The sequence below is a fragment of the Elephantulus edwardii genome, unplaced genomic scaffold (assembly GCF_000299155.1).
Source record: "Elephantulus edwardii isolate Elephantulus edwardi_28Jun2011 unplaced genomic scaffold, EleEdw1.0 scaffold00036, whole genome shotgun sequence".
In the NCBI taxonomy this organism is placed as follows: Eukaryota; Metazoa; Chordata; class Mammalia; order Macroscelidea; family Macroscelididae; genus Elephantulus; species Elephantulus edwardii.
Window position 1 is genome coordinate 2,125,833 of NW_006399786.1, and position 11,202 is coordinate 2,137,034.

Genomic DNA, 11,202 nt, shown 5'->3' on the forward strand with positions numbered 1-11,202 from the left:
TTCCTTATGACTCAGGGTGAAGTCTCTCTCAGGGAGGAGTGATAGGGAATGGCAAAGGACACACTGACAAAGAAGATTAATCAGAACTGGCTTTGACAAGTACTGTGGCATTTGGACAAGAACAAACTGGGAGGAGGGTAGAGAGAATGGTGCAACAATGAATGAATGGAAAGCCAAAATCTCTGTAAATGTTTATGAAAATTAATAAAATATAATTATAGGGGAAAAAAACACAAAAGTAGACTTGTGGAGGGAGATGGGACAGATAGATAAGGATTGGCAAATACATGGCATGTATTAAGTTTCCTTCTCCTGTGCCGTAAGGGCATCACCAATCATTGCAAGTCTTTCCCACCAAGACTAGGTGTGAATAGAAAATCCTCAAGTCCACAGCTACCAACTAACCATCAAAGCTGGCACTCAAGTTGAAAGTTATCTGCCAAACTTTGAGTCCTTTAATTGGCTTAGTGTTTCCTCTCCTTACTATGGTCTCTGAGTATTTTGAGGTCAGCTAATAACCCAAAGATTGGTAGTTTAGATCAACCCAAAAGTACTGCAGAAAGGACAATCAGCAAAAATATTTCCATAAAAATTGTTGTTGTGTGCTGCTACATTCATTGCAACTCATAGCACCTACATAGGACAGAGAAGAGCTGTCACAGAGGATTTCCTGGGTTATAATCTTTACAGTATCTGAGAGCTGGACAATGAATAAGGATGACAGAAGAAGAACCGATGCCTTTGAACTATGGTATTGGACAAGAGTCCCATGGACTCCCAAAAGAATAAACTGGTATTTCTTTGAGAAAGTATGGCTAGAGTGCTCCTGGAAGGCAAAGATGACAAAACTTTGTCTCACATACTTTGGGCATGTTGCTATGAGAAGCTATTCATTAGAGATGGACAATGATGCTTGGAAAGGCAGAAGGTCAGCGGAAAAGAGGAAGACCTTTAATGAAATGGATTGGCCAAGTGACTGTAGCAATGGGCTTAAATATGTTGGAGATAGGATGGCACAGGATACGACAGGGTTCAGATCTATTCTTCATAGGGTTACTATGAGTCATATTTGTCTTGATGGCATCTAACAACAACAACAACAATCTTCAAAGCAGCATATTGCCAGGTCTTTTGCCTAGTGGAGTCACTGATAGTCTTGAACTACCAAAATATCAGTTAGCAACTGAGGGTTTAACTGTTGCAAAAATCCAAGCTTCTTTACAGCTAAGACCACTATGGAGTAGCTCTATTCTGTGTGACACATGAGACTGACATATCAGAATTGATTCCATTGCAGTGGGTTTTGTTTGGTTTGAGACTTTTAAGCACAGATGCTAACAATCCAAATGGGAAAATAAGAGGCTTTACTACGGTTTTCCACACAAATTCATGCATAAAAATACATATTAAAAGCTGAGTACAGTTAGGGAGAGCAGAGAGGAATAAACTGAGGTGGGAAATTTTTGAGCAGTTGAAAGAAATGACAAGTAGGACTGGAATAGAAGAGATATATGAAGTAGAACAGTGTGATATGAGCGATTCTGGAGAATGATGGGCAAATGTTTCAGAATAGCATGCTTGTAAGAGAACCCAGCAGGAAAGAGGATCAGGAGTGGAAGAATGTAATCAGTGTCACTGAATTGTACATGTAGAAATTGTTGAACCGATGTTCTACTACGTGTAATCTCACAAAAATAACAACAACAAAGTTAATAATTTTAAAAAAGAAAAAAAAGAACAACGTAGTAAGGCTCTGAGCCCTACAGAGTCAGAGCACAGGCCAGGGAATTAGCAGGTCTGTGACCAGAGATAAGTTGAATCAGGAAGGAGCTAAAAGACACTGGAGCCAAGTGTTCAAGGATATGGCATTAGGAAGTTTAGATTCCCTAAGACAAGATCAAGAAGAGGGGAAAAAAATATAGAGAATCTGATTCTAACTGAGGGACTGATTAGCATCTGTTATTTTCATGCTTCAGGCTGATTCATCAGCCTTGGGGAGATGTCAGAGGGAGTGAGACTGGGATTTACACTGGTAGGGAGGTCCTTAGAGCAGATGTGTCTTCTCTGTGTGTGTGGTGAGGAGGGACGTGAGGGTGGAGAGTAAGGTTAATCACCAAGTGAGCTGGGCTTGAGAGGAAGGCTTGTGTGAGGGAAACAATGCATTAACGACAGAAGGGAATGTCTATGCTGAGGGGCCTGCAACGTCAGGCTATTAAACTATGTTTAGCTATTAAAGTGGTTCATATGGCAAAGGTTTACGTTATTGGCATTCTTCCTATGTGTATGTAATTTCATCTCCTATAACGATTACACTCTCTTGGATCTGAGTTGGAAGTTAAGTTACTACCTGCTCAAGGATGGCAGTGGGGTACGTACTAAATCCTACGAGTAATAGAGGTCTTGGGAGCAAATACTCTGAATCAGTGAAGTCAAATAAATAACTCATGCATTTATTTACTCACTTATTCCATAAGCATTATGAGTGCCCATAGGTTCAGCCAATCAGATGATTCGTTATAGCTCCTTTTGCTGATTGCTAGAATTTTCATTAAATTGTCTGTTGTTGTTAGGTGCCTTTGACTCAACCACAGCTCACAGTGACCCTACAAACAACAGGTCTGAACCCTGTCCTGACCTGTTGCATCCTCATATCTGACATGTTCAAGTCCATTGTTACAGTCACTGTGTCAATGTATCTTATTGAGGATCTTCCTCTTTTTCTTTGACTCTCCGTCTTTCCAAGTATGATGTCTTCTTCCAAATACTAGTCCCTCCCGACAAAATGCTCAAAATCTGTGAGATGACCTTTCAACAACCTTACATCCCCTTTACTCTCAAGTGAACAGATCCAGCAAGGAGGGGAGGAAGATGGAGGTAGAGGACAAGGGAAGGAATAAATAAAGGAGTAGAAAAACTGAAAAACCAAATTAACTGTGGTTCCATCAGTACTGACTCATTGTGACTTACTGCATTTCTGAGGCAGTAAATCTTAGTAGGGGGAGACTGTCCATCTTTCTCCTGTGGATTTGAACCACTAGAGAGAGAAGTGGTCTTTTGGTTTTGCAGCACAACACACTACAGACCCCCAGAGATACTGAAACAGGTGAAGCATTCTTGGTAAAATTGAAGGGATGATTAGTTACGGTATTAACTAACTCCTCCTCAGCTAGAGAATTACATCTCCATTTTCAGTCCCCCTCACCTGGATGCATCCCTTCATCCCTCATACTCTATCCAGCCCTAACTACTAAATGAAAATAGTCACATGTATCTGTGAAGTAGGAGTAATACCACCACCAGTATTCACTGAAAAGTTTCAGTATGCCAGGAGTTAAGCTGATTGCTTCACATTCAAGATTACATTTTATCCTCATAGTCTCCTTATGAAATTGGGTTGGTGTGTCAGAATTAGTGAGACTGGCTCAGGACAGGGAAGGGTTCAGAGCTGCTGTACATAGGGTTGCTATACGTCACAGGTTTAACAGCTCATAGCAACAATAACATATTTGACTGGTTGGGAAACAGGAGTGGCATCCACTTCCTAAACAACATGTCTTCAGAAACTCTATGAACTTTGATAAATGTTGATAGTTTAGAGGGACTTCAGGGTTTTTGTTCATAAGGTCGCTATGAGTTGCACTTTACTTGAAGGCAACCAACAAGATCATATGGAAAACCCAAATTTCATCAGTAATGCTGTGTTTATTGCATCATTGGAAGTTTCTTTGTCTATAGATTTGTTTTCACAAGACTCCTACCAAAAGCATATTGATTGTTGGGTCACTTGACTGGTTTATTATTTATTATTTATTTTGGATGCTCTTGTGGGAAAGAGCCTGGTAATACTAGTTAGGCACTTAGCTGTTAACCAAAAGATTGGTGGTTCAAATCCTCCAACTGTCCCACAGATGAAAGATGTTGCCATCTGTCCTCATGAAGATGATAGTCTTTAAACCCTATGAGGAAGTTCTGCTTTGACTTACAGGGTTACTATGAGGGGACATTGACCCAAAACCAGTGAGTTTCATTTGGTTTGATTTGACAGTAAAGTTTTCAATAAATGGTGGTAGTTATAGTATTCCAGGGGGCTCTAGTGTCCTAGTGGCAAGAAGCTGCACTGCAGTCCTGAAGGCATGTAGTTCAAAGCCACCAGGTTCAAGGACACCAGTTGCTCCATGAGAAAAGGATGGATAATTGCTCCCGTGAAATTAACCGCCTCTGAAAGCCCACCAGAGGGTCACCTATGGGTCAGTTCTGACTCTATGATGCACAACAAAAACATATTACTCCTACTTCACATATAGATGTGGGAGTGACTGGAGATGTCAGACCTGATTGGAGCATCAGGTGAAGTAAGGTGCCCAGGCATGGGGCTGGATAAATAGACAGAGCCCTGCTACCTCTGCGTATGTGTCTATGTGTGTAATGGGAAGAGGAGCAAAGAAGGCTGTTATCAACCCTTCCCGCCTTCTCCAGCCTTCACTTGCCATCAGGATGTGCTCATAGCTCTTAAAATGAATATGTGGCTTCCCTGTTCTTAAGATCCATGTGTTCTCTTCACGTACTTCTCCTTCTTTAGATGCAAATACCCAGTGAAGAGTATGTGCCCAGTGCAAGAATCTAATGGAGGACAATGCCACCTATGTGGTATCTCCCTCCCCCTCTCAACTTCCCATTCTTAATCCAGTAATGGCCATGATTGCCTTTGGTAGCACATATAGATGGCACTCCAGCTGTGTGCAGGGAACTGGATGGACACAGGGTTCAGTCTTTAATCACTGGGGCCCTGAGAAGTCAAGAGTCTTGTGGAAGCTCTAAGGCATGGGCATAAGATGCAAACCAGGCAGAAAAGATCAAGGACAGAGAAAAGGGAACAATGTGAGCTGATGCAAAGCTCAGAGCATTTATAGCAGGTAAAGAAATGATGGGAAATTTTTCGTGCAAACAGTGGCTGATAATTTTGGAAGATCTACGGAGGGTCTTAAAAGACAAGGTAAGGAAGGTGGACTTTGATTATCTTTGAAAATGTTGTCTTCTCAATTGTTTCTTTCCTATTCCCTAAGACAAAGTTCAGGTTGCTCTGGTGATTTAGTGGATTAGCAGTCATGCTGTCACCCCAAAGACAGGCAGTTCAAGAGAAAGATGAGCCGATCTCTTCCGGGGCAATTTACAGCCTGTGAAAACCTGCTGGAGGGTCAGCTGTGAGTTGGTTCTGACACGAGGACAGTAAATGAGTGAGTAAAGGAAAAGTTCATCTTTGTGGTAGGCTGAATAATGGTCTTCAAATCTACTCACAAACCCTGAGGTTATGAATGTGTTACTTTGTGAATGTGTGTGTACTTGGAGTGGTGGTAAAACGACCTTGCACATATGATTAAGTTTAAGGGTCTTGAGATGGAAAGAACATTCTAGGTAACAGAAGTGTTTTAGTCTAGTCCCATGAGTCTAATTACAATCCCAGTTGCAGAGGTCTCAGCGTCAGATTGAGCTCAATTGTGGGATGGGAAAACAACCCACACTCATTAACGCATACTGATTCTGACTCAATACAGCCCTATAAGGCAGAGTAGAACAATCACATAAGGTTTTCAAGGCTGAAAATCATTATAGGAGCAGACAGCCACATGGTTCTCCCTTAGAGTAGCTCATGGCCTTGAACTTCTAGTTAGCAGGTGAACATTTACCCACTAGGCCAACAAAACCTCACTAAGCAGCCTCTTTCATTCATTCTCATTGCCTTTGAGTCCTAACTGCCTGAGCTCCGAACCTTCAGCTGGTTTTCGAGGCTGTGGATATCATGGGAGGAGATTTTACCCATCTTTCCACCTCGGGGCGTCTGGTGCATTCAAATGACCAGACAGGTACAGCCATTGGGTTAACAGCTCAACTCTGAATGGACTATGCCATCACAGCCCCCTTAACGGCTCCTTTGGTCACAAATTTTACTGTATTTTAAAAAGGTGAAAGCAATAAAGGGAAACAATAACAATCACCTCTGAGAGGACAGAGAGAGAACAAGCTACAGGGAACCATAAAAAGCACCTGGTTGTATTCCATCCTTTGCAGCTTCAGTGTAGAGCTCAGGAATGCAGACTCGCAGCCCACGGCAGCTCCGAGGTCCTTGTGCAGGCTGTAGGCGCCTAGTCTCCACGAGGCTGTTGTGGTGGTGGATGGGTCATGGTCACGTGCACTGAAGCACATCTAGGCCTGCCTTAGCAGGAGTCTGCAGACAGAAAGCAGTGCCATCTGTTGAAACAGTTCCATCCATTTCCACATGTCCCCTGTATCAAGTTAAAATAGATCCCTTTATAGCTACTCCACCGTAGCTGCCTCTGTCCTTTGCACCTTGTGTCCTAAAAATAACAGGATACAATAGGTTTTAATAAGGAAAAAGGAAACTAGTGAAAGCATCCGTACAGATTCTCATACAAATCAAACAAAGGGACAAGGCTGGTGAGGCCGAGTGTATGTTCAATCTCAGCACTGCTGCCTGATAGTCCTGTTAGGGACTTAACCAGGGGGAATTTAGAGAAGAAGGGGCTCATTTCCCCTTTGTAGTTGATGCTAACTGGCTCCCAGATAATGTTTTTTAAGTTTGTTGTAATCAAAGCATATAATGAAAAAAACTACTGCTTTCACTGCCTAAGTAAACACCAAGTTTAAATAGGGAAGATGAGTTCATTTTTTAAAAAATGCCATCGATAACCCTGTATTTATAGCTAAGTTTCTAAATTCTTAACTAAAAGGGATATTTTTGACAAGCTAACCTGTGTATTTTTGAAGGCTTGGCAGAGACATAAGTGTCTTCCTTACAATGACAATATTGCACTGGGTGCCCAAAGCTATCATTTTCTTTCTCTTTCAACCACTTGCTCCCATTTGATGGCTCAAACCCCTGTGTTAAAACAACTCACTAGGTCTTCTCATAAAGTTTCATGAAGTTCTCACTCAGTTTGCAGAGTGCTGGCAAGTATACCATACATATACCAAACACACTACCGCAGGAAACTGCTTTGAAAAGTCTTGGCTCTGACAGCTCCAAAAATTACATTCATCCCTCACTGCCTGTTTCACATCAGACAGTGGTGAAAAGGTGGAAAAGCTAAAGTTTATCCATTAGTTAAAAGAAGAATGTGAACGATTTATTTAATCAAGATACAAATGATGTGCTTCAAGGGAGATAGATGGGCTGTTGTTTTTAGGTGCCATAAAGCCGAGTAGAGACCCTATGACTAGCCGACCTGGACTTTGCCCTATCCTGAGACATCCTTATCATTCCTAAACATTCCAGCCACTGCTGAAGTCACCATATCAGTATAGCTCATTGAGGGTCTTACTCTTTCACTGATCTCTTGTCTTTCCAAGCAAGATGTCCCTCTCCAATGAATAGCTTGCCTAGCTACATATCCAAAGTATGAAAGAAGTTTCTCCATCCTTGCCTCCAAGGAGTACTCCAGCTGTACTTTCTCCAAGACAAATCTGTTTGTTCTTTAGCTGTCCATAGTATATTTAGGACTTTAGGACTCATTTTCCAGGACCACAGCTCAAGGCATCAATTCTTATTCTGTCATCCTTATTGATTGTCCAGTTGACAATGCACAGCAAGTGATTGAGAAGACCATGGCTTGAGTTGGTGCACCTCAGTCTTCAAACTGACATTATTATTCTTCAACATCCTGAGAGGTCCCTGAAAGCAGACTTGCCTAATGAAATATATCTCCTGATCTCCTCACTGATAGTACCAGGAGTGTTGATTGTTGATCCAAGTGTTGTTACTGTTAGATCCCATCGAGTCGAGTATGACTCAAAGCAACCCTATAAAGAACAGATCTAAACCCTGTCCTATCTTGTGCCATCCTTCCTGACACTTCAGGGCCCATTTCAGCAGTCACCTTGTCAATTCACCTGGTCAAGGGTCTTACTTTCCTTCTCCAATCCTCCATCCTTCCAAGAATAATGTCCCTCTCCCAGGAATAAGCCTTTCTAGCAACATGTCTGAAGTATGTGAAGTGAAGCCTCATCATCCTTGTCTCCAATGAACACTCTGGCTTCATTCTCTCTAAGACGTATTTGCTTGTTCTTTTGGCTGTCCATAGGATATTTAGTATTGCAGACCAGGAGCAAAGTATTTTTATAAGTATTAATAATGAGACAGAACACCAGGAATGTAGGAGAAAAACAGAGGTAAAGCAGGAGGCAGACAGTTCTCAATTAACTGAAGTGAACTGCCTCTGATTCCAGCTTTCCTGTCTTTATTGAAAATTGCCAGGAAGTAAATCACAAAGAGAATCCAATACAGGTGAAGCTAAGCTTTCTCTATTGAAAACCTTCTGATTGACTTAGGAGGGAGGGGCAATGAAAAAAACCTGTAAATGCTTAAGAATTGCTTTAGTGCGTCAAGATTAATTCCAGCTGATATCAGCCTCCCTCATAACCTGAAGTAGTATTATGTTTTTTACAAATATTTAATATAAAATTTGGCTTCCCATAATTTAGGACTTTAGAACTCATCTCCAGCACCACAGCTCAAAGGCATCAATTCTTCTTCTGTCATCCTTACTCATTGTCCAGCCCTCACATGCATAGCAAGTGATTAGAAAGACCATGGCCTGAATCAGACACATCTTAATCCTCAAACAGACATCATTACTACTCAATAATTTAGAGAGGTCCCTGACTTCAAACTTTTCCAGTGCAATATGTCTCCTGATTTCCTGACTACTGATACCAAGGGTGTTAATTGTGGATCCAAGTAAGATGAAGTTGTTGACAATTTCAATCTTTTCTCTGTCTATCATGATGTTGTTTATTGGTGCAGTGGTAAGAATGTTTGTTTTCTTGACATTGAGATGCAAGGAAGATGAAATAATTTATAGCTTCAGTACTTTCTCCATCTATCATAATGTTGGTTGTTGGTCCTGTGATGAGGATCTTTGTTTTCTTGATGTTAAGATGGATTTTTCCAGTAGAGGCTTGGAATCTAGATAGAGGACTGCATGAGTTAGAATAGATTGGATGGCACACAAAGGCAGACAAGCATGTTAAATGACAGTATTGAAATACAATCCACAAAATCCAGACCATGGAAAATTCTGTAAGACAAATGACCTGGCATTTTCAGTAAATAATTTAGAAGAAAGAGAGTGAGTGGGTGAGAAAGTGGAAGGACAGGAAGGATGCTGCTGTTGTTGTTAGGTAATGTTGAGAGGAGCATGACTCGTAGTGACCCTATGAACAAAATATCTAAACCTTGTTCTATCCTGCACCATCTTCACATTTTCCTGACACACAAGAACCCATTGCAGCAGTCACCGAATCAAGCTACCTGGTTGAGGGCCTTCCTCTCCTTCACTGACTCTCCACCCTTCTCAACATCATGTCCTTCTCCTAGAAATAGCACCTTCTAGCAACATGCTAAGTATGTGAGTTGAAGCCTCATCATTCTTGCCTCCAAAGAGCACTCTGACTTTACAGTCTCCAAGACATAGCTGTTCATTCTCTTGGCCATGCATGGGATGTTCAGTGCTCTTCTCCAACACCAAAGCTCAAAAGCATCAATTCTTCTTCTGTCATCCTTATTCATTATCTGGCTCTCAGATGCATAGCAAGTATTCAGAAAGAATATGGCCTGAATCAGATGCATCTTAGTTCTGAAACTGACATAAATGCTCCTCAATAATTTGGAGCAGTCCTTACCTGCAGATTTTCCCTGTTCAATGTGTCTCCTTATTTCCTGACTGCTCATACCAACGGTGTTAATTATAGATTCAAACACGATGAAGCTGTTGACAGTTTCAATTTCCTGTCCATCCATCATGATGTTGCCTATTGGCCCAGTGGTAAGAATCATTGTTTTCCTGACATTGAGATATATTTGATACAGAAGGCTGCATTCCTTGATCTTCTACAAGTACTTCAAGTCCTCCTCATATTCAGCAATCAAGGTTGTGTCATCTGCATAACCTAGGTTATTGGTGAATCTCTCTCCAATCCCGCTGCCACACTCCTCCTTACAGAATGTGTCCTCAGAGGGACATCTTGCAATACATACAGACTTAAGATATCTCGATAACATGCAGGGTTAGGACCAAAAAAATGTTAGGAATCTGAAAATCTGAACAATGACTGGATATTTGATTATGTTAGAAAATAATTGCTTTATTTTTAGTGTGAGAACAATATTATAGTTAAGTAGTTTAAAATAATTCCTTACATTTTACAGCTGCTTACTAAAGTATTTACACATGCGAGAACTGGGATTTACTTGAAATGATATGGTAGGGGATTAGCTGAAAGGCAATTAGCCATGTATTTATCATTGTGGGAGCAGAATTTTAGCTAGATGCATGTGATGGTTAAGATTATGTGTTAACTAGAGTGCCTAGGGTTCTCTGGTTTCACATTTATGATAAAGTCATTCCCTTGATGAGATCTGATATAATGTAATCATTCTCTCAAGGGGATGATCTGCTATCAGACAGTCATTTTCATGATGAGCCTTTATATAAGTAGTCATCTCCAGGATGAGATCTTCTGGGAGCAGCCAATCGGTTGACAAGGAGTCTCATCAGAGGTTTGACTCACATCAAAGATACATGGGCATCCGACAAGATGCACTGCTTCTGCTGGGCCTGGGTCTTGCATCTGGCTCATTATTTCTTCGGACTTGAGCTAGTTATCTGCTTAACCTGCTGACTTTGGGTTTATCAGCCTCTAGTCTGTGTAAGGAAGCTCTGGTGACCTAGTGATTAGGGATTTGTGTGGCACCCCAAAGGGCAAGATCCTCTGTGAAGTCATGCAGTTCAAATTCACCAGCAGGTCTACAGGTGAACAAAGAGCAGTCTCCTCCCCTGAGATTCACAGCCTTGGAAACCCAATGGAGGGTGAGTGAGGAGTCAATTCTGATTCAAAGACAATGACTTTTTAGATTTTTTTGTTGTTTGGTTGTCTTCTTTTCGATAGGAGGAGAAGTTTGATTCAGAGGCCTTAGACTTGGCAGCGTTTACAAATGAATGAATCAGTCCTTAAGATAAATCTCTCTCAGGGAGCTCTGGTGGCCTAGTGGCAAGAAGCTGCACTGCAGAGGAGCTTGGTTTGAATCCACCAGATGCTCTTCTGGAGAAGAAGGGACAATCTCTTCCTGTACCAGTCAGATTCAATTTGATGGTACACACACAAAATAATATATATGTGTGTGTGTGT